Source organism: Sciurus carolinensis, unplaced genomic scaffold, assembly GCF_902686445.1.
Source record: "Sciurus carolinensis unplaced genomic scaffold, mSciCar1.2, whole genome shotgun sequence".
NCBI lineage: Eukaryota > Metazoa > Chordata > Mammalia > Rodentia > Sciuridae > Sciurus > Sciurus carolinensis.
The window spans coordinates 47,344-73,058 of NW_025920320.1; the positions used below are offsets into that span (position 1 = coordinate 47,344).

The window sequence follows — 25,715 nt, forward strand, 5'->3', positions numbered from 1 at the left end:
TGAAGGAGTTTCCCCAAGAGACAGCAAGGGAGGTGCTTCCATTGGTCTCCTTGGGAGAACCCCCTCAGGTTGGGGTCTTGTTCTAAACCAGTTTTCCTGGTCTCTTGGATAGCAGCCATCAGAATTTTAGCCTGGTATTTTGGTGGACCAAGTCCAATAGTTGGAAACTCCTATTAGCAGCTGTTTATATTTTAATGTAAACTTTAGTGAACATAGATAAAAACCTTTTTAAACATTTTTTTTCCAAATTTGACTATAAAACATTTGATCAGATTGTTCAGGTTGCCCAAAGACAATTTAGCTGTCCACTGAGGGGGCCATCTGACCTCGAAAGTTGGTCATTCTCTCTCACAGAATTTAGAGAGAGAAAAGACATTGCTGCCGGTTCCATAGTTACTGGCTCTCTTCTGGAATTCCTGGAAATTAGCTAATATGCACTGGAGGGGAGTACATGACTGACATGAAGGAGACTGACCCATGCTTACACTTAAGGACAACAACAACAAAAAAATAAAACAGAAAAGGACAAACAAACACTAAACAGATAAAACACCAAATACAAGGACAAGTGGCCACTCCAGATTCCTGACCAGAGGGACTGAGCAACGTCTTGCCAGTCCCAGACTCAGGAAGTAATGCTGCATCCAGCCTTCCTCAGAGTCCCCAGATGAAGATCCAACAGAAACAGACTTACTGGTCCCCTAGGGATGCAGAAACAGGTGACTCTCTCAGAGAATTTAGTTCAGTCCTGGGATGAGTCTCCACAGACCATGCAGCCTGGGGCTGAGGAACATCTCTCAGAGGTCTTTTCCTAGGAACAACATTGTGTCCTCTCCCATCTGCAGGAGTGTCCAGGTCAGTGGTGAGTGGTGGTTACCCACAAGGCAGCGGGGATCTCACTGGGTCTTCCAAATGTTTTGGGGCACAACTTAAGAACAGACTAATCACCACTGAGAAGTCCAAATTTGAGAGTCTTTTTAAAACTGGCTGGCTGACTGTCTCACACAATGCCCCCAAAAATGGTTATTGGGAGAACAGCCCCAACCACAGGGTTGTAGGGGTTCTTATACCAAAATCACATTAATCATAAGTGTCTGTTGCTATGATTCAAAATTACACATTAACATCATGAGATCATCCACAGAAGGGGAAGTGGGTCAAAATGACCCTTACCTAGGTACAAACTAAAGAATGGTTACTAACATCCACACAATCATTGTTCACATGGTACATTGTTAAGGAGCAATGGGGTTCAAAAGAGAGCAATTTTTCTTTACATAGGAATTATCATTCTGTATTGTTAAACATGTCACACTAAGTAATAGATAATGGGCACAGAGGAAGGGTGTTCCCAGGGGAGAAGCTTATTTCCTACATAACATGGAGTCTCGGAGCAAAACAGAGTCTGTTTAGCCATTTCCCTTATAGTCTGGCCTATAACATTCTTATGGAGCCAGATCTATCAACCCATCACACTTGCACATGATACTCACTAACCAAATGCATCTTCCCTCAGCTGCCTGTACTCACTGTTGAATGAAACACAAAGTTATATCTTTACCTTCCCCTAAGAAACTTCAAGTATTAAATAACCATTACAGGAGATTCAGGATAATTTTTCTTGTGCAAATGGAGCTAAGTTGCTGCTTGTTACCTTCACACTAAAGGTGAGAGACAGATGATAGTCAACTGGCCTGTAAAGAGTTAAAAATCAACACACATATGCACAATTGCCCCTGTGGAAGGGTTTTCAGGATAGGGCATTTCTAGTTGTTTTTGTGTTCTTTGAAATTTACTGGGGATGAATCAATGGAATGAAGATCTGCAACTATGAATCATTCTGTGTTTGATACACACTGAGGCTCAAGTCAATTTGAAAAGAGAAAATTGTCCCTGTTTTTTAAATTGGTAAAAGTCAAAGGCATGGATATTTCTCCCCTTATTTCCAACTTCTACAGGCATTCATCTTGTGGGATTAGGTGATAACATTTCCTATACCACTAATTTTCTTCAGGTAGGTCAAAGCCATGAATGAGTCATAGCATGCCTGATGAGACCATTAAAAGGTCAAAGTTTCATCAGTTTTCATGTCACTATAAACAACCATTAAAGTAACAAGAGCAGCTGGTGATAATTTCTTTTATTGGCCACTCCTGGAAAAGGGCCTCAAAATTGCTCTGCTGGGATCTTAACTCTGTAAAACAGGACAAAGAAGAAATCACAGAGAATAGGTGATGAATTCTGAGTTCCAGCAGGGTTTAATTGAGCTGGAAACAGATTCACTGACTTAGCAAAGAAGTCCCATGAACAAGTATATCAATAAAGCCTACCCAAGTGTTAGTCCCCTACCTCAAACACATCTTTCTACCAAGATCATTAACATGGATCTGTAGTGAGTCAGCCCAGGGCTGGCCTTTCAAATTCTAAAGCACAGCACTTCCAGTTTAAATCACTGAAGCACCATGATCTGAGGTCTGTACTATTCTCTTTCTAAACATAGCAAACAACACAAAGGTGTAGTGTGCCAAACTCTCAATAGAAAAACAAGAATATATATATATATATATATATACATATTATTTTACAACTACAATTTTCTCACAGCTAGACCTACCTAGACAAAACTATACATTTTAAAATAATATATGCATGACCACAGTTTTCTTACTAAAATCCAAATTAGGCAAATGCAATATTTAAAGGAAGAGCATGGAATCCAGGACAGTCAATGAGAGCCTGAGATCAGGACACCCTGTAAACACAGGCCAGAGACATTTGCTTCTAGCCTCAGGTTAATGAAGGGCATCAAAATAGCACAGGCTCCATCTGCCTCTCCTCAGATCCTTGTATTGGCACCTTTGCACTGAGGGCATAGTGATCCTGACACAGAGACCCTGGGACTTAGGAGTCACTTGACTGGTTTCAGGTGCAAGCCTGCATCTCAGATCTGAAGGGTCAAATTGCCAGTGGCAGGGATCCCTGTGTATGGTTGAGGAATTGTTCCATGCCGTTGCTTTATTGGTGATGGGATTCTCCCAGAGAAATGGGACAGAAATCATGTTTTTAACATGACTTGATTAGTTGCCTCCTACACCATTTAAGTTACTGGGTATGTGTTGACCCTTTTGTTCATAATGGAACCAGTTGGGAATTTGCACCATGGATTCAAGGTGCTTCTCTGTCTTATCTCTCTGCTTGCTCCCAAATGAGGCTCGCTAGGAGCAGTCCTGGACTTGGGGAATGTCTCTAACACCTGCAGGGGTTTCTCCTTCTCCTTCACATGCCCTCTCCACAGCCGGCTCTGGCCCTATCCAGTCCAGGATTTCAGTGATGACAGAGAACTGAAGTCATGAAGGTTGTGGGAATTCTGTGGCATTGAAAATGGAGACACATTATGGCCATTTGCTTGTGTCACAGGTGCTGCCCACATACTTGTGGTACCAGTTGACCTTCATTTTCTTTGTGAAATACTTCATGAAGCATGATACAGGATATCCTCTGGGTGTACATTATGTTTAGTAGAGAGGTGTACCCTCCTGTAGATGACAGAAAAACACAGATCTCATAAATTAAAATGATAGGTAGTATAAATAGCCTCTATGAACTGATCATCATACAGGAATAGAGTAGTCTTTGTGACCAACCTAACATCAATGACCTGTGTATCTGCAAAGATCTGCATAGCCTATATGACCTCATAGCATCTGTGGCATAACAAGTCTTTATGGCTTATATAACCTTTATGGCCTGAGTAACCTGAATAAACTGATCAGTCCTAATACTTAGTAGCCAGTAGAACCTGTGAAGCTTTATGCCTGAACATATTATGTGAACTGCATAGCCATATGGTCTACATTATCTGCATGTCCTCTATAGACTAGAGAGCCCTAAGACTTTCAAAACTACATTTCAGTAGCCACTAAGACATACCTAGCCTCTATGACCAAGTAGACACTATAACCTATCTAGACTCCATGACCAGTGTAGACATTATGGATTAGGTATCCTAAATTAATTTAGGTCCCTTTGACCTTGCAAAACTATGTGATCTTTGTAGTCTCTATGACTGTTGTTATGGTTTAAATATGAGGGGTCACCCAAAATATCACATATGAGAAAATATAAGAATATTTAGTGATAAATTGATTTCATTATGAGAGTCTTAACCCAATCTGTGTATTAATCACCATAGGGATTAACTGAATAATAACTATACACTTGCAATTTGTGACTGGAGAAAGTGGATCATTAGGGTATATGTTTGGTTAAATAAGTTTAATCTCTGCTTCTTGATATGATACATGGATCCTCTTCTATCCACCACAATCTTCTGCCATAATGTTCAGCCTCAATTCAAGAACTGAGGAATGAAGCCTGATATATGTGAACTGAGACCTCAAAACCATGAGCCCACAAATAAACTTTCCCACCTCTTATTTTTTGTCAAATCTTTTAATCACAGCAGAAAAATAAACTGACTAAAACAACTGTGTAGCTTACAAGTCCTGAATATCCTATGCATATCCTTATGGCCTATCCATTTAGTAGTCTAAATGACTTTAGGAATTGATATAAAATTCATAGCCTTGATGACCAGAGTATCCTCTATGACCTGAGTAGCTTCTATTAGCAGTTTGGTATTTATGGCCTGAATAGTCTCTATAGCCTTTGTCCCCATTATGACCTGAGTAGACTTTGTGTCGAGAGCAGCCTAAACCTCCTATGTAACCTCCATTACCTGAGTAACCTCTGTGGCCTGAGAAGCCCCCATGGCCTGTGCAGCCTCTGTCATTTGCATCACTTCTATGGCTGATTACCATTTTGACCTAAGTTTAATCAATGACCTGCTTAGTCTCTAGGATCTGAGTAGCCCCTATTACCTCTGTAGTGCCTAATGATTGAATACCTTCCACTGCCCACACACCCCCTAAGACATAAGTGGAATAGGTGAACTGCTTTACCTTTATGACCTGTGAAACCACTGACTTAGAGCACTCTAAACCTGAGGATAGGCCTGAAGATCCTCTATCAGTTATGTAGGTTCTATGACCTGCATACCCTTTATGACCTGAGAAGCATCTAAACCTATGTAGCCACTGTAATCTTTGTTTTATTTCATGTATAGTCAAAATAACCTTAGTATCCTCTGTGATCTGCATAGCCTTAATGGCCTGAGTAGCCTATATTAACTTAATTTCTGCTCTGACCTCAGTAACCACTATTATCTTCCCTTTCTGCATGGCCTGAGTATCCTTGATATACTAAATAATCTCTCAATTTTTATTTTGTTTATCACCTGAGTAGCTGTTAAAATTGCAAGGCCTTTATTTTCTCAGAAGCCTAATTGATCTTCCAAACCTTTATGGCTTTAGTAACCTAAATGATCTTAATAGCCCCTATGATCTGCCTAGACTTTATGACCTGTATATCCTCCATCAACTTAGTAGTGTATATGACTATGACTTGAGTAACTTCTCTTGTTTGTGCACACCCTATGACCTGAGTAGCATCTATGATCTGTTTAGTCTTTATGTAATATTTTGCCTGAATCACCTGTATAGGCTCTAAGAGCTGAAAAACCTCTATGAACTTTTCAGTTTCTGTGACTGGCATGGTCTTTATGGCTCCAGAAACAATTGTATTCTGAATATCCTCCAGAATTCATGTAGCTTCTAAGATCTAATAGTCCCTATGACTTGCATAGCACTTGTGGCCTAAAATGCCTTTCTCTCTCTCTTTCTCTCCCTTTTTTTTTTTTTTTTTTTTGCTTACCTCTAGTAATTGAGTAGATGGTATGAACTGAGTGGTCTTTATGACCAGCATAACCTCTATGACTTTGAAGCTAGTAAACCTGCATAGGTCGTATAGTCTGGAGAGTCTCAAGGATCTGTACAGCCTCTATGACCTGATTAGCCTCTATGGCTATGAAACAACTGTGACCTCTGTCACCTTTATGATCTGAGTAGTCTAAATGACTTCTGTAATTTCTGATCTCAGTAGCCACTATGACCTATGTAGCCTTTGTGGTCAGAATACACACTATGTGTTGTGTAGCTTAAATGGTGTTAGTAGTCTCTGTGATCTGTGACTTCTGTGACTCAAGTAGCCTAAATAACCTTAGTAGTTTGTAAGGCTTGTGAAGTCTCTGTGGCACAGATAGACTCAATGACTTGAGTTATCACTCCAATGTGTTGATTCTCTATGATATTAGTAGCTCATATGACCTGCAAAGCCTTTATTCCCTGAGTACCTTCTCTGACCTGGATAGCATTTAATAACTTCATAGCCTAAATTACTTCAGTAGTCCCTCTAAAGTCAGTAGTCACTAATATTTTCACTGCCAGAATGGAATAGTTAGCCTCTCTGAACTGTGAAGCCTCTGTGGAATGTACCTCCTATATCATCCAAAGAGTCTGTATGACCAATTTAGCCTCTACAGTCAAAGGAGCCTGTATTTCCTGCCTAGCCTGTATGGCTTTATTAGCTTAAATGGCCTTGGTAATTTCAATGAGCATGTAGACTCTATGACCTGTGTAGGATCTAAATCCTGAGTGGGTTCTATGTCCTGTCTAGACTCTAAAACCTGAGTAGCCTCTGTGACATTTCTGGCCTCTATATTCAATATAGCCTCTATAAATCTCATAGACATTATCATCCCCACATGCTTTATGGTCCAGGTTACTAGATGACCTTAAAAGACACTATGCCCAGTAACTCCATGACTTGAGTAGCCTCCATTGACCTGTGTAGCATTTATGGCCTAAGTATCCCAAATAACCCCCTTTGACAATTGAAATATCCTTTATCAGCATAGCTTTTATTTCTTTTATTACATTTATGACCTCTGAAAATTTTATGGACTCAAAAGCCTAAATAAACCTTGTAGCTCTGAAGTTCTGCATAGGATGTATGGCATTAATTGCCTCTATGACCTGGAATACCTGTATTTTGTGCAAAACCTCTAATGCCATGATAAGCCTTTATGTCCTCTTTAGTTTTTATGATCTGCATAGCCTGAATAGCCTCAATCATCTGTGCAATCTCTAAAACCTATATAAACTTAATGGCCTGAGTAGTCTAAATGATTGCAGTATCTTATCTGACCTCTGTAGCTACTACAGTCTTTGTAATTACTATGGTCTTAGTAGTCTCTATGCCCTGTATAACCTCTTTGACTTTTGTATCAGATATTACCTGAGTAACCCGTATGTCCTAACTAGCCTTTATAACTGGAGTAACCTAAATTATGTCCCTCACCTGTGTGGGCTTATTACCCTGAATGACTTTAGTAGCCCCTATACCTGCATAGTTATTATGATCTGTTTAACTTTTATGATCTCAGTAGCTTCTATGCCTTGTGTACCCTCTGTTCTAGTAATTTTTTTGTTTTGTTTTGCTACTGTGACTAAGTGATCTGGCCATCACAATTGTAGAAGAAAAAATGTTATTTGAGGGCTCACAGTTTCAAAGGTCTTAACCCATAGAAGGGTAGCTCCATTCCTTGGGGCTCAAGGTGAGGCTGGACATCATGGCAGGAGAGGGTGGTGGAGAGGAATAGCTCCCATCATCAGGAAGCAGAGAGAAAGTGGGGGACTCCACTCTCCAGATACAAAATATATACTCCATAGCCATGCCCCCAATGAACCACTCCCTCCAGCCACACCCTACCTGCTTCCAGTGACCACTCAGTTAATCCCATCTGGGATTTGCTCACTGATTGGGTTAAGACTCCCACAACCCAATAATTTCTCCTCTGAACCTTCTTGCACTGTCTCACATGAGAGCTTTTGGGGGACACCTCACATCCAAATCATAACACCCTCTTTGACTTATGTAGTCTTTTTGATGAGTTTAGCCTCTGTGACCTACAAAGACTGTATTTCCAGAATAACCCTATTATATGCAAAGACTCTATGTTCAGCATAACCTGTATGACCTGCTAGCCTTTATCAACTAAAGAGGTATTATGGCATGAGTATTCTTTTTTATCTGCATTTTCCATATGACCTGTGCATTACCTGTATCCTGAATAGCTTCTATGGCCTGAGTGTCTTCTATGACCTGTGTAGTCTCCAAGAACTGAGAAGAGTTTATGACCTGGAGCCTGTGTTGCCTCTGTGTCCTTTGAAGACACTATGACTTGAGTAGCTTATATTGCCTTCACAGCATCTGTTTCATAAGTAGAAATTTTTCTGTCTACCCTGTATGACCTTGAGTGTATATACCCTATGACCTGCATGTCTTTTATAATCTGAGTAGCCTAAGTGATATTCCTAGCCTGTAGTGCTTTATTAGTGCTAAAATCACTTAACAGTCCCTATGATTTTCAACCTTGTATGACTTGCATTTCCTCTATGTCCTGAAAATCCTCCAATACTTGCATAGCCTGTATGATGAAAATAACCTCTATGATATTGTGCAATGTCTGTGATCTCTCTAGGCTATATGTCCTGTATATCATTGAAGACCTGAACAGACAGTAAGATGTGGGTAGGATCAAAAAGCTCAGTGACCTCTATGGTTTGTATAGCCTTTATTTTGCAGATACTTTTTCCTGCATAGACTCCATGACCTTCATAGACTTTATGGCTAACATGGATTACTCTTTGATGTGAGTATCCTCTATGATTTATGTTGTCTCCTTGACTTATGTAGCATTTATTTTCTTTTTAACCTCTATGACCCAGGCAACTTCAATGACATGCATAGCTTCTATTACTACTGAAGTCCCTATCACTGGTGTAACATCTAGGATTTCCAAAACCAATATGGTCAGTGTAGGCTCTATAATTAAAGTAGCATCTATAACTGCTTAGACCCTATGAACTGCATAGCCTCTGTGTCCCATAGAGTTCCATGACCTGTGATGTATTTATGTTTTGAATAGCCTAAATGACCTCTTTAGCTTCCATGATCTCAGGAACCACTTTGAACTCAGTAGATTCTATATCTAAGATGAAACTTGAGCTGACCGTGCCTCTATTACCTGTGTAATTTAAATCAACTTAAACTTGATCACATTTTTTTCTGTACATTCTGTGTAGCCTGCATAGTTTCTGTGTCCTGAGTAACCTGTATAAAGTGTATATTCTTATACACTGAGTAGCCTAACTCAACTAATTAAAACCTATTATCTGCATACCCTCAAGGGATGGAGTAGCCTTTATGTCCTGAGAGGCCTCTTTGACTGTGCAGATTCTAGACCTATCTATATCTGTGTCTGAATTACCCATATTACCAGCCTACACTCTATTAACTGAGTAGCTCAAGTATTCTGCATATCTTCAATGAACTAAGAAGACTTTTACACCTGTGTAGCCTGTATGAATTGTGTAGACTCTATGACCCAAATAGCTATTATGACTGGACTATCTTCCATGATCTCCATAGTGTCTATGACCTAAGTAGCCCTTATGACCTGTATAGATCCCATGGCTTCAGTAGCATTTATGCCTGTGTAGCCTCTGTGACCTCAGTAGACTGAGTAGGCTCTCTCACCAGGATAACTCTCTAGGACTTTTTAAATTCTCTATGGCTTATGTAGCTTTTATGTCCTGAGAACCCTCTGTGGCCTATGTAGCTTGTGTGACCTGAATAGCCTCTATGACCTAGAAGGCATCCTTGACCTGAATAGTCCCATGATCTGAGTAATCTCTTGTAACTGAGTTCCTGTAACTTCTATGACCTGCACAGCATATATGGCTTGCACAACTTCTATTTCTGAATTAGTCTGTCTGGGTGTTAGTAGCCTCTATTTTCTGTATAACACTTATGTACTAAATGTCTTCCATGATTTTCATATATTCTATGACTTAAGTGGTTTATCTGGCATGAGTGCCTCTTATGAATTATGTAGCATCTATGGGCTGAGAAGAATCTTATGCCTGTGTACCGTCTATGTGCTGAGTAGCCCCTGTTACCAGTATAGCCACTATTATGTCATGCCTCTAAAATGTGTATGGAATATGTAGCATCTATGACCATCTATAACTTCTAGAACCTGTATTTCTTCCATGACCCACACAGCCTTTATTCCCTGGGCAGCTATCATTACCTATATCACCTTTGGATGGAATAGCCTCTATGAGTGGCATAGCATCTTTGACTCCTGGCATTTCTATGGCACAAGTTTAGCAATGTCCTTATTGCCTACATATTCCCCAAGACCTCCAATTCCACAATGGACAAAGTAACCTCTTTAACCTGTGTAACATGCATAACTATGTGTCTTAAATGGCCTGCATAGACATTATGACCTGTACAATGTATAGGATATAGTATCTCTTTGCCCTGTTTAATCCCTTTGTTGTGTGTGTTTTCTATGGCCTTAGAGCTAGGGCCATAGCTTCTATGCCCTGAATAGCCTACATGGCCTTGACCTCTATTAACTACTTAGCCACAGTGACTGAGTAGCCTCTATGACCAGGGTAGACCTCATGATCTTTGTAACATACATCACATGCCTATCTGCAATGACCTGCATAGCCTCTATGATTTGCATAACCATTGTGACTTTCATAGAATCTATGTCTGATTAACCTGTAGTACATGAGTAGTCCATGTAGCCTGCTTTTAATCTATGGCTTTATTAGCCTCTATGGCCTGCCCAGCCTCCATGAATCTCATAGCCTTTATGGTCTAAAAAGTTCAATTACTTCAGTATCCACTATGGATTTTAAAGATTTTATTCCCTGAATATTCTCTGCGGACTGTGACCTTAGTACTCTCTATTACCTGCATAGACTTTATATCCTGTGTCACCTATTATGACCATGGAAGGTGCTATGTCCTCTGTACCCTAGATGGACTAAGTAGTGCAAATTACTTCTTAGCCTCTATGGCCTTAGTAGACTAAATAACCTTAGTGTATTTTATGACCTTAGTATCCTCTGTGATCCACAGAGGCTATATTCTTGAATAGCCCCTATGAACAGTATAGCCTTTATGACTTATGTAATATTTATTGTTTGAATAGCCTAAATGACCTGCAAGTCTCTATGACATTATTGGCCTATAAGACCTTAGCCTCTATTAACTGACTAGCCTCTATTAACTATAAAAACTCTGTCAAAAAATCCTGTATATCTTCTGCAGCTCTATGGGATTGGTAGATTATATGATCTCTGTATCATCTTTGGCTTATATATTCTTTTTGACTTTGAAGATTTTTATGAACAGTATATCCTCTATGGTCTGTACAGCTTCACTTCAATAGAATCACTTCTCTTGCCCATGTTCCTTCTGTGACCTGAGTAGACTCTATAAATAGTGCAACCTCTATGACCTGCATAGAATCTATGGAATGAATCAATTCTATTGCCTGCACAGCCTCTATGACCTGTGTATTTCTTATAATCTGTGTAGCCTATTTGGCATCAGTATTCTCTAGAAAAACAGTATCCACTATGACCTTTGAAGTCTATGGCCTGTATAACCACCATGAACTGCATAGACTCTATGAACTATGTAGCCTTTATGGCCTGAGTATTCTCCATTGCCTGCAGAGTCTCTATTAACTTAATCTTTATATCCTGATTAGCCTCAAGTACCTATGTAGTCTCTTTGGCTTAAATAACCTTATGTACTAAGCACTTTGTATGACTATAGTAGCCTTCATTATCTTCATAACTTCTGTGAGTTCTCATATCTCTGTGGCAAAAGTGGGTTTTATGCCCTTGAGTAGCCTAAATAGTTTGAGTACCATTTTGGACTCTATAACCCTTAAGATCAGAGTTGTTTTTGCAAACTGTGTAGCCACTCTAACCTGCCTCTCTTCTATCATCTAAGTAGCATCTATAACCAGTATAAGTTTTGTGACATAGTAGCTTTTAGCCAGCATTACCTGTGTAATTCCCTGTGTAATCATGATGGCCTGAGAAACCTAAATGTAGGATAATGGCCTTAGTAGCATGAACAACCTTTTTATTCATATGATTTTTGTAGCCCCTCTGATCTGAATAGCCTCTATGGTCTTGCAGTCTCTATGTTCAGGTATCCTCAATTACCTGAGTGGCTTTTATGGTTGGCACAACCTTTATGACCTAAGTAGCCTCTTTGACCAGTAAACCCTCTATGATCCCTGCAGTCTTTGTGACCTAAAAAGACTCTAGGTCTTGAGTAGCCTTTATGGCCTACATGCCCTCTATGGCTTCAGTAGCCTCTATGACCTGCATAACCTCTTTGACCTAAGTATCCTCCATGAGCTATGAAACCTCTATGACCTGATTAGCCCCTAAGACTTGTGTAATACATATGACCTAAATAATCTCTATTGTCTGCTTACACGCTATACCTGAGTAGCATCTTGGATCTGAGTAGTCTCTCTCAGTGTCACAACCTCTCTGACTTGTGAGGTTTCTATGACCTGCATTATTTTATGTCCTGGATATCCTTAATTACCAGTGTATTCTCTATGTTCTTAGTAACTCCTATGTCCTGTCTGTTACTTATGTATTCTCCATGACATTTGTATCATTTATAAAATACATAGCCTACATGTCCTGAATAATTCCTATAACTTGTGTAAAATTTATCACCTGAAAAACTTCTATTTTTCACTTAAACCTCTAAGCTGATCACACAGTTTGAACTGAGTTAATCTGCAGCCAATATAACCTCTATTACTTAGAAGTATCTAACATCTGTATAAACTCTATGGCCAATGTAGCATCTACAACCTGTGTAGTATCCAGGACATGTGTATGACTTATGACATGCATAGCCTGTATAGTGTACACAGTCATTAAAACCTATGTTGCCTTTATGGCCTGATTAGCCTAAATGACCTGTATAGTTTCTATGATCTCAGGAAGCACTATGAACCCACTATGTGCCACTATGATCTGCACAGCCTTTATTACCTTTGAAGCCTCTGTGTCTGGAGTGACACCTAAGATTTGTGTAATTTATATAGCCTAAATAACTTAAATGAACTCTATGGCCTGCAAAGTCTCTAAATTTTCAATAGTGTCTAACACCGAATTAACCTTTATGAAAGTTTTTATTCTCTATTACCTGAGTACCTTCTATAATGTGTGCATTATTTATGCCCTGAATAGTCTCTATTTCTTTGTAAATTCTACAGTTTCCATAGACTCTTTGGACTAAAAAAGTATAAATGAGCTTAGTAATTGATATGATTTGTGTATTCTTTGTGTCCTGAGTTGCCTCTGTGACATGAATATCCTTTTTGAAGTGAATATTATTCATGGCCAGCATCATCACTATGGCATGTGTAGCCTGTATGGCCTGAGAAACCTCTGTGAACTGTATCACCTCTCTGACCTGGGTATCCTCTACAGCATGCATGGCCTCTATTGTCTGCATGTCTTTATATCCTGAATAGCCTAGTAGACCTGAATATCTTCTATGGACTTAATGATCTAATTGATCTTAGTATGCCCTATAATATGTATAGGCACTATGAACAGCATAACCTCTATAATTTGTACAGGGCCTCTGGCCTGCATATACTCTCTGACTTGTACCACTTCTATGACCTGAGTACACCAAGTGATCATAAAGCTCATATGACCTGTGCTCTTTCTGTAGCCAGAATGGCTTCTATGATTTGCATAGCTTAATGACCTGTGTATCTTCTATGGTCTAAAAAATCTCTATGACCTCCATAACCTTATGAGCTGAGAAACATAAATGACATCAATAGTCACTATGAATTTTGTAGCCTCCATGAATCATGTAGCCTCCTTGACCTGCATAGGACTTATATGCATAATAACCTACCCAGCCTGAGTAGTGTCGAGGTCCTGTTAACGTGTGTGAATTGCATACCTCTTTGACTGAATAACACATATAACATGTGTAGTATTAATAGTCTGAATGGTCTCTATGGGTTGAGAAGCCATTATAAATTTTGTAAACTCTAGGACCTGAGCAGCCTCAAAAAATTGAGAAGGCTTTTATGGCCAGCATAATCTCTACAGTATGAGTAACCTCTATGACCCTATATCATTTATAACCCATGAAGCATCTATTACCTATGTAATCCTGACAACCTTCATGACCTCCACAGGCTTATGCCCTTTGTAAAATATGAAATTAGTAGCCTCTAAGGTCTTGGTAGGCTCTATGACTTGAACAGCCATTGTGACCTGTGTATCCTCTGTGATCTGTGTAACCCCTATTACCTAAGTAACCTGTATGACTTGCATACTTTCTGTGTTCTGAAGTCTGGACCTCCATAACTTGATGACCTGAAGAGCTTTTAATAACTGACTAATCTCTAAGTCCAATGTAGTTTCTATAACCTAAGTATCCTCTATGACCTGTATAACTTTTAGGACCTGCACAGTCCCTAAGAACTGTGTGAATTTTATGACCTGAAAAGCATAATAAAATTTCAGAAAGGAAAGATTATCTCTATGGTTTGTGCATGGCTTGGCTCCAGGATGTGAGTTGGATATTAAACAAGATCACAGCCATTTTCCCAGGCAGGGACTTCATGCATCCATCTTCTCAACTAACATTAAGTATTGAAATAACCCTTCCTGGACAGTATTACAAGGATATGAACTGGTCACACCTTGGTAGGTAGGAACAACATCAAGGGTATTCATCTGTAATAACACTAGGAGAAGCTAGCAAAACAGAAAAGTTATCACTAAAGGAGTAGGAGGGGGTGATCCAAGATGGTGGCCTAGAGGGTGACTGCACCCCCAGTCACTCCAGAACCCAGGAGTTAAGAAGGGGAGGCATTGAGAGACTCGGACTGAAATAGAGTCACGGGTAAGACTGCCCACTGGGTAAAGCTCGGCCCGGGTGGCAGGCCCAGATAGAGGTGACTTATCGGAGCCGGGCTGGGCAGCTAGAGTCTTCCACAGGCAGCCCTGCACACTTCGGCAGTGGGCCCCGCCCACACAGCCAGATTCTCCAGGTTCTCAGAGCAGGCCCCCTAGTGAGAGCCCTTCTGACCAAAACAAGCTCCAAGTCCCGGAGCCAGCGCAGCATACTCCCAGTGTACTCCGGCATGCAAGCAGCTTCAGGGACCAGGATAGGGCAGCCAGAGACTTCCCCAAGCAGCCTGGACTCCTGCGGTGGAAGGTGCCTTTCAAGGCTAGCTTCTCAGACCAGACCGACCAGTGAGAGGCTTTCTACGTAAAGCCAGCCACAAGTCCCCGAACCAACGGAGAGCTTCGATCCGCAAGCAGCCTCTAGGATCAGGGCAGGGCAGCCAGAGACCTCTTCAGGCAGCTCTGCCCACTCTGGCCGCAGGCTCTTTCCACAAGGCGATCCAAGATGGCGGCCTAGAGGGTGACTGCATCCCCAGTCGCTCCAGAACCCAGGAGTTAAGAAGGGGAGGCATTGAGAGACTTGGACTGAAATAGAGCCACGGACATCAGGCTACTGATGGCTGGGAGGTGATACACTGGAAATCTACCGGGACACTCTAAGCCAATAGCGGAAATCTGCAATATCTCAGGGTCCCACTGACAGCTGACCAATATGAGAAAACAAGGGAAGAAAATGTCCCAAACAAACCTAGATACTACACCAATAAAACCCAATGACAGCACAGCAGAAGAAATGTCAGAAAGGGAGTTCAGAATGTACGCAATTAAAACGATCAGGGAAGCTAAGGAGGAGATGAAAGAGCAAATGCAGGCATTGAAGGAGGAGATGAAAGAGCAAATGCAGGCATTAAATGATCGCACCAATCAACAGTTAAAAGACCAAATAAGGGAAGCAAGAGATCATTTCAATAAAGAGTTAGAGATACTGAAAAAAAAGCAAACTGAAATACTTGAATTGAAGGAAACAATAAACCAAGTTAAAAACTCCATAGAAAGCATAACCAATAGGATAGAACACCTGGAAAACAGAACCTCAGAATTGAAGACAAATTATTTAATCTTGAAAACAAAGTTGACCAAACAGAGAACATGATAAGAAATCATGAACAGAATCTACAAGAATTATGGGATATCATGAAAAGGCCAAATTTAAGAATTATTGGGATTGAGGAAGGCTTAGAGAAACAAACCAAAGGAATGAACAATCTATTCAATGAAATAATATCAGAAAATTTCCCAAATCTGAAGAATGAAATGGAAAACCAAGTACAAGAGGCTTATAGAACTCCAAACATAAAAAATTACAACAGACCCACACTAAGGAACATTATTATGAAAATACCTAACATACAAAATAAAGACAGAATTTTAAAGGCCACGAGAGAAAAGAATCAAATTACATTCAGAGGGAAACAAATAAGAATATCAGCAGTTTTTTCAAACCAGACCCTAAAAGCTAGAAGGGCCTGGAACAACATATACCAAGCCCTGAAAGAAAACGGATGCCAACCAAGAATCTTGTACCCAGCAAAACTTACCTTCAAATTTGACGATGAAATAAGATCCTTCCATGATAAACAAAAGCTAAAGGAATTTACAAAAAAAGAAAGCCAGCATTACAGAACACTCTCAGCAAAATATTCCATAAGGAAGAGATGAAAAACAATGATGCAAATCAGCAACAGGAGGCACTAGCCCAAAGGAATAGCCAAATGAAGGAGAAACCAAATCATGTCAAAAACAAATGTGAGTCAATTGACTGGGAATACAAATCATATCACAATAATAACCCTGAATGTTAATGGCCTGAACTCATCAATCAAAAGACATAGACTGGCAGATTGGATTAAAAAGAAAAATCCAACAATATGCTGCCTGCAAGAGACTCATCTCATAGAAAGAGACACCCATAGACTAAAGGTGAAAGGATGGGGAAAAACATACCATGCCCACGGACACAGCAAAAAAGCTGGAGTATCCATGCTCATTTCAGATAATGTGGACTTCAAACCAAAACTAGTCAGAAGGGATAAAGAAGGATACTACATGCTGCTTAAGGGAAGCATAAATCAGCAAGACATAACAATCATAAATATCTATGCCCTGAACATTGGCTCATCCACATATATCAAACAAATCCTTTTCAATTCCAGAAATCAAATAGACCACAACACAATAATACTAGGCGATTTTAACACACCTCTCTCACCACTTTATAGATTGTCCAAACAAAAATTGAATAAAGAAATTATAGATCTCAACAACACAATAAACAATTTAGACTTAACAGACATATATAGAATATACCATCCAACGAAGAATGAATACACTTTCTTCTCAGCAGCACATGGATCCTTCGCTAAGATAGACCATATTTTATGCCACAAAGCTACTGTTAGCAAATACAAGAAGATAGAGATACTACCTTGTACTCTACCAGATCATAATGGATTGAAATAAGAAATAAATGACAGAATAAAAAACAGAAACTTCTCCAATACCTGGAGATTAAATAATACACTATTATATGATGAATGGATAACAGAAGACATCAGGAGGGAAATAAAAAAATTCTTAGTAGTAAACGAGAACAAAGACACATCATATCAAAATCTCTGGGACACTATGAAAGCAGTACTTAGAAGAAGATTTATTTCATGGGGTGCATTCAAAAAAAGAAGGAGAAATCAACAAATAAACGACTTAACACTACAGCTCAAAGCGCTAGAAAAAGAGGGGCAGACCAATACCAAAAGTAGTAGAAGACAGGAAATAGTTAAAATCAGAGCTGAAATCAACGAAATCGAAACAAAAGAAACAATTGAAAAAATTAACAAAATAAATAGTTGGTTCTTTGAAAAAATAAATAAAATTGATAAACCCTTAGCCACACTAACAAAGAGAAAGAGGGAGAAAACTCAAATTACTAAAATTCGGAATGAACAAAGAAACATCACAACAGACACGAGTGAAATACAAAACATAATTAGAAGCTATTTTGAAAATCTATACTCCAACAAAACAGAAAACCTCGAAGACATCAACAAATTTCTAGAGACATATGAATTACCTAAACTGAACGAGGAGGACATACACAACTTAAATAAACCAATTTCAAGCAATGAAATAGAAGAGGTCATCAAAAGCCTACCAACAAAGAGAACTCCAGGACCAGATGGGTTCTCAGCCGAGTTCTACAAAACCTTTAAAGAAGAGCTCATTCCAATACTCCTCAAACTATTCCATGAAATAGAAGAGGAGGGAACCCTCCCAAACTCGTTCTTTGAAGCCAATATCACCCTGATACCTAAACCAGACAGAGACACATCGAGAAAAGAAAATTTCAGACCAATATCCTTAATGAACATCGACGCAAAAATTCTCAACAAAATTTTAGAAAATCGCATACAAATATATATTAAAAAGATAGTGCACCACGATCAAGTGGGTTTTATCCCAGGGATGCAAGGTTGGTTCAACATTCGTAAATCAATAAATGTCATTCACCATATCAACAGATTTAAAGTTAAGAATCACATGATTATTTCAATAGATGCAGAAAAAGCATTCGATAAAATACAGCATCATGCTCAAAACACTAGAAAAAATTGGGGTAGTGGTAACATTCCTTAACATTATAAAGGCCATCTACACTAAGCCCATGGCTAATATCATTCTAAATGGTGAAAAACTGAAAGTGTTCCCCCTAAAAACTGGAACAAGGCAGGGATGCCCTCTTTCACCACTTCTATTCAACATCGTCCTTGAGACTCTAGCCAGAGCAATTAGACAAACCAAAGAAATTAAAGGGATACAAATAGGAAGAGAAGAACTCAAACTATCCCTGTTCGCTGATGACATGATTATATATTTAGAGGAACCTGGAAATTCCACCAGAAAACTTTTAGAACTCATAAGTGAATTCAGTAAAGTAGCAGGTTACAAGATCAATGCTCATAAATCCAATGCATTTTTATACATAAGTGATGAATCTTCAGAAAGAGAAATTAGGAAAACTACCCCATTCACAATAGCCTCAAAAAAAATAAAATACTTGGGAATCAATCTCACAAAAGAGGTGAAAGACCTCTACAATGAGAACTACAGAACATAAAGAAAGAAATACAAGAAAACCTTAGAAGATGGAAAGATCTCCCATGTTCCTGGATAGGCAGAATTAATATTGTCAAAATGGCTATACTACCTAAAGTGCTATACAGATTCAATGCAATTCCAATTAAAATCCCAATGATGTACCTTGCAGAAATAGAGCAAGCAATTATGAAATTTATCTGGAAGAATAAAAAACCTAGAATAGCTAAAGCAATTCTCAGTAGCAAGAGCGAAGCAGGGGTATTGCAATACCAGATCTTCAACTCTACTACAAAGCAATAGTAACAAAAACGGCATGGTATTGGTACCAAAATAGACAGGTAGATCAATGGTACAGAATAGAGGACATGGACACAAACCCAAATAAATACAATTTTCTCTAACTAGACAAAGGTTCCAAATATATGCAATGGAGGAAAGATAGCCTCTTCAACAAATGGTGCTGGGAAAACTGGAAAACCATATGCAATAGAATGAAATTAATCCCCTATCTCTCACCCTACACAAAACTCAACTCAAAATGTATCAAGGACCTCGGAATCAGACCAGAGACCCTGCATCTTATAGAAGAAAAAGTAGGTCCAAATCTTCAACTTGTTGGCTTAGGATCAGACTTCCTTAACAGGACTCCCATAGCACAAGAAATAAAAGCAAGAATCAACAACTGGAATGGATTCAAACTAAAAAGTTTTCTCTCAGCAAAGGAAACTATCAGCAATGTGAAGAGAGAGCCTACAGAGTGGGAGAATATCTTTGCCAACCATACTTCAGATAGAGTGCTAATTTCCAGAATCTATAAAGAACTCAAAAAACTCTACATGAAGAATAGAAATAATCCAATCAACAAATGGGCTAAGGAAATGAACAGACACTTCACAGAAGAAGATGTACAAGTAATCAACAGATATATGAAGAAATGTTCAACATCCCTAGTAATAAGGGAAATGCAAATCAAAATTACCCTAAGATTTTATCTCTCCCCAATTAGAATGGTGATTATCAAGAATACAAGCAACAATAGGTGTTGGCAAGGATGTGGTGAAAAAGGAACACTCATACATTGCTGGTGGGGTTGCAAATTATTGCAGCCACTCTGGAAAGCAGTGTGGAGATTCCTCAGAAAGCTTGGAATGGAAACACCATTTGACCCAGCTATCCCACTCCTTGGCCTAAACCCAAAGGACTTAAAATCAGCATACTACAGAGATACAGCCACATCAATGTTCATTGCTGCTCAATTCACCATAGCCAGATTGTGGAACCAACCTAGATGCCCTTCAGTTGATGAATGGATAAAGAAACTGTGGCATATATATACAGTGGAATATTACTCCGCAATGAAGAATGATAAAATTATGGCATTTGTAGGCAAATGGATGAAATTGGAGAATATCATGCTAAGTGAGATAAGCCAATCTCAAAAAACTAAAGGACTAATGATCTTGCTGATAAGCAGATGAGGACATATAATGGGGGTGGGAGGGGTTAGCATTAAGTTTAGGGTTAGGTTTAGGGTTAGGGATAAGGAGTGTGATAAGAATGAAGGAAAGAAGGACTGTATAGGGGGAAAAGAGTGGTGGGAGGCGTGGGGAGAAGGAAATAAAATAATCAAACATCATTGCCCTATGTAAACGTATGATTACACAAATGGTATGCCTTGACTGTATGTACAAATAGAGAAACAACATGTATCCCATTTGTATATAATAATAAAAAAAAGAAGAAAAAAGAAGTAGGAGATCACCAGGTTTACAGTTGTCAGACATAAGCTGTAGGTGTAATTCCAGGAAGGAAGGCAGAAAAAAAATTCTGATGAATGAGAACTGCTTTTCTTAGGGAATTGACATGATCTTGTTCCAGAGAGAACTTATTATGTAAAGTATCCAGGTCTGTGTCCCAATTTCCCACAATTCTGAGAGCTATCCTCTATCACATTTAGAGCACTTCAAGTTCCCAATGTTAGACAAAAGACAGGATGGATTTGTCCCACCTGGAAACCAATGACTGCACTAATGGAATTGCCTCTCTGGAACACTTGTAGTAGGAAAGTTAAAGGTTTCAACAGATTTAGGGGACAACCAGAATGAAAAATTGCAAAATACAAGCAGGTTAGCATTCATCAACTTAGTTTTCAACAGGTACAACTTTAGGACATGGGACTTACTCTTACTTGATCAGGTTGAGGAAGATATGGTTTGGTTCAGTCTGGGATGTCATGTAATGAAAGATGGATAATTGAGGTATGCAGAAATAAAATGTTTTAGCACATAATAAAGAAGACTAATGAAATTAGATTGCCAGTGGTAGATATCCTGAGACCATTACTGTTCAAACTAGGGAGCATGGAATTGCCAGAAGGTGGAGAAAACTTTATCATTGGGAGCAAGTTCCTTGGCACCAGGTTGGAGTCAGTATTTTAGGTTCACAGACAGAGTATTTGTTGTGTATTTGAGTGACAAATTTGGATGTTTTTGAAGTCTCCTTAGTGACCTGTTTGGCCTCTATTACCCAAGTATCTTCTATGACCTGAGAAGCATCTATGACATGAAAGAAAGAAAATAAGTGTATACAAATAGATAAAGAAGAACGCAAATTATCACTATTTACCAATGATATGGTTCTATATTTGGAAGATATAAAAACATCCACCAAAAACCTTCTGGAACTAAGAAATAAATTCAGCCAAGTAGCAGGATATAAAATCAATACCAATAATTCAAATGCATTCCTATACATCAGTAATAAAGCCACTGTAAGAGAAATAACACTACACTGTTCATAATCATCTCAAAAAATAAAATACTTGGGAATCAATCTGACAAAAGAGGTGAAAATTCTCTATAATGAAAACTACAGAACACCAAAAATAAAGAAACTGAAGATCTTAGAAGATGGAAAGACCTCACATGCTCCTAGATAGGCAGAATTTATTTGATCTTTTCATGTTAATCCCATAATTTTTGAAAGTTCTCTTCATGGATTTTTACCATCTTCTCTGTGTGGTCAACTTTATTTTCAACATTAAATATTTTGTCTTCATTGTCCAAAGTTCTGTCTTCCAAATGGTCTAGACTGTGGGTGATATTTTCCATTGAATTTATAATTGACTAATTCATAATTGATGGATTCCTTCATTTTGAGAATTTCTGCTTGTGTATTTAACAATCTCTACCTCTTCATTGATCTTTAACTTCCTGAATTTCTCTTTGATTTAGCTCTGTATACCATCCTTTACTTTCCAGATCAAATTGAATATGGATATTCTAAACATCTTGGTTATTTATTGTATTGTGTTTTCAGAGGCTTCTCTTATTTGGGTATCTTGGTTTGTGGTGTTTTGTTCCATTATTTTTTTCATGTTGAGCCCAATTGCAGCCAAACCTATAGGCACCCTGGAACTGAACCTCCAAATCCTGGCTGGTGTCCCCAGACAGGCCATTGTGCCCCAAAATGCCAGTGGCAGCAAACCATTGGCACCCCAAACAAACGCAGGTTCTGGCTGGTATCCCAAAATGGTTGTGGCCATGTGCAACCAAACCTGGAGTGTCCCTAGCAGCAGATTTCTGAATACTGGTGGAAGTGGTAGTAGCAGTAATTGGTGGCAGCAGCCAGGGGGTCAGCAGCAGCTGCAGACTTTGGTGGTTTTAGCAATAGTTGGAAGAACTATGGCAGCAGTGGCAGCAGCAGTGGCTGTGGCTGCAGCTGCAGCAGTACCCAGAGAGGTGACCTCCAGGTGACTTCCTGGGAGTAGCAGTGGCTTTGGTGGCAGGAGTGGCAGTGGTAGCATGAGCAGCAGCAGCAGCAGCAGCAGTGTAGATGACAGCCAGACATCTGAGACAGTGATGAAGGGAGCAGTGACCTCGGGGCCATGTCGACTGTGACAGTGTCAATATCAGCAGCGACACCAAGAGAAAAGACCTCCAGGTGTCTGTGGCAGTGGCTTAAGGGGCAGCTGTTCCCCAAGAGAAAGCTTCAGGGAAATGGCAGCAGTGCCTGTGGCAGCAGTGCTCAGGAAAAAAGTGCCTGAGCATTATTGCCCTTCAGTCTTATTGGAGGAGTTTGGAGTTATAATTTATGCAATTGCCTAATTTTAAAATTGGAGCAGCCAAAGGGAATGGCTATAATTAAAATGCCTACAAATGTAGCAAATTAAGGCTATCTTCTGAAAGAGGATCATGAGACTTTTCATTTCTATGGCATGCATAAATTCTGTTACCCATATGACCTGTATGATGTACATCTAGTCTATGCAGTATCCTTTTTACCCTGCATAGCCTCTAGAAACTGAGTAGTTTAAAAGACCTTAGGATCTTGAACTTATGTAGCCTCTATGATCTTCACATCCACAGTATTCTGAGTAGCAGAAATGACCATATTATCCCTGATGAAATTTGTAGTATGTATGAATTGAGTAGCTTAAATAAACATATTAGCCCCTATGACTTGTGTAACCTTTGTGGACTGATTATACTGTACGACCTACATGATCTTTATGACTTGCACAGTATCCATGTCTTGAGTAGCCCAAATGTCCTGAATATCTGCTATGACTTCCATGCCCAGAATAAACTACTTACCCTCTGCTTCTTTCATAGTCTCTATTTCCTGTGCACCCTCTATGTCCTGATTTAACAAAGTGATCCAAGTAGCTTTCATTACATGTATATATTCTATGACCTTTAAAGCCTCCAAGACCTCTGCAATCTCTGTGTCCTGAGTTGTCTCTGTGACCTGTGAAGCCTCTATGATCATTGTAGTTCATATTTCCTCCATAACCTTTATCACTGAAGAACCTCTATGTCCCAGATAGCCTCTGTGACACAAGTGCAGTGTATTACCAACTCAGTCTTTATTACCTGCAAATCCTTTCTGGCCTTCATTGTGTAATGACCTTAGTAGCCTCCATGATCTTTATAAAGTGAGTAGGCACTATGACCATTTTATGTAGTCATTATGACCTGGGTAAACTATGATTGTGTATGTACCTTCTATAGCCAGTGGAGCTTGTTACTGAAACTTTGGTTCTTGTTCCCAGTGCCTAGTCAATAAAGATAATAAGAGTTTTGAAAGAAGGAAAAATAAGCTTTATTGCTTTACATGCACTGGAGAAACATAGAGAACTTCTGTCCCAAATGCTGTGATTCTGCCTATCAGGGAGAACAGAGAGTTTTTGAAGGAACTATTCATTCAAAGACTACAATCCAGATCTTTCCTGCAGGCTTTTGTGATTCACTTGTGAGTTTGGGGAAAGCCATTCTTTTGATCTTCTTGTGCCATCACTGAAATCTGAATTACTTGACTCCTCTGTTGGGTATGTGCTCAAATAGAGATAACTTGGTTTTGGATAAGGAAAAGGTAATCTTGTTCTTCCACTCAGGTTAAGAAGAGGAAGAGTGTGAAAAGGTAAAGAAAAATATGTCCATTTCAAAATAAGCCTCAGTGGCAGTTGGACCATTGTTACTTAATAATCTAAGCAGCCCAAATGACTTGAGCAGTCTGTGTGACTGGTGTGACTTGAGTAATCTCTATGACTTGAGTAGATTTAATGGCCCAAAATATACTCTTCTATATTTTCAATGAAAACTTTTTCTATATTTTTATATGTAATTCTTCAGTCCATTTTGAATTGATTGTTGCATATGTTATAGAGAGGTAACTATTTTTATATGGATTTGTATTTTTATATGGATTATCAATTCTGATGTGGTCTTGTTTGGTGCTCAGGTGAGTCAACAAGGTCCTCACTTGAACTCGTGGTTTACTGTGAAAGACAACCAATAATGTCCCACCTGTTCTTCTTGCCCCTTCCCACATGTAAGGCAATTAACACCTTTATTTCCAGGATAGTTGGGTGATAATGATAGGACATAGGTGTTTGAACCTTCTCTTATTGGGGTATTTCATTTATACTAACTTCATAAAGTTTTCATACCATTCTCTCTTTGGTAGCAAAGGAGAAAGATTTGACAGGATGTACTCTATTCTCTGAGGTTTCATTAGAACTCATTTGTAAAGCATTTAGATATACTGGGGAGTGGGGTGTGTGGTGGGAGTGTGGTGGAGGGCAGTTGTGACTGCCAGCCCAATTTCTTTATGTTTTTGGCTTATTTATTATTTCAAAAACGCTTTAAGTTCATTTTAATAATACTGAATATATATTGGTTAGTCTCTGCTATTCATGTTTATTTTTCTATGAAATGATCAATTTCATCTAAGATTTTAAATTTGTAAGTGTAATGTTATTTGTTGCATCCTAATTTTAAAAATCTCAACTGTATTTATGGTTTTCTATTCCTCTATTTCCTGTTAATGTTCATGTCTTCTCTGTCCCCATTTAAAAGTCAATGTAGCTATTGCCTGTTAATGGGTTTTGATTAAAATAACAGCTTTTAAAACATTCTATCTCCTTTATTTTGGTTTATAATTATAACTTTATATTTTCACTAATGATACTTTTATGTTTTTTTCTTTACTTGTTCGCGATGTTGTGATTGCACCTAGAACCGCAACATGCTAGATAAGTGCAAGGCCACTGAGATATATCCCCAACCTTAATACACTATATTTGTCAGTATATTTCATAAATTTGTGCTCTTATTTCTCTCTTTTCCTGCCTTTCTTCTGGGTTCACTTCTTTTTGATAGTGAGAATTTATCAGTAATAAACTATTTTTGTTGTTTATCTGAAAACATCTGTGACTCTGTTTTGTCTTTACTGCTGAGGAGTATAGTACAGGTGGGAATAGAATCCCAGAAAAGGTGTTTTTTCCTCCTTCTTGGGACAGCATCTCTT

The 25,715-nt window shown here is 38.9% G+C and overlaps 1 pseudogene; it reads left to right on the plus strand.

Moving 5' to 3' along the window:
- The window catches only part of LOC124975590 (inhibitor of growth protein 1-like), a 55,471-nt pseudogene extending 32,811 nt beyond the window's left edge, over positions 1-22,660 (plus strand).
- The last annotated feature ends 3,055 nt before the right edge of the window (positions 22,661-25,715 follow it).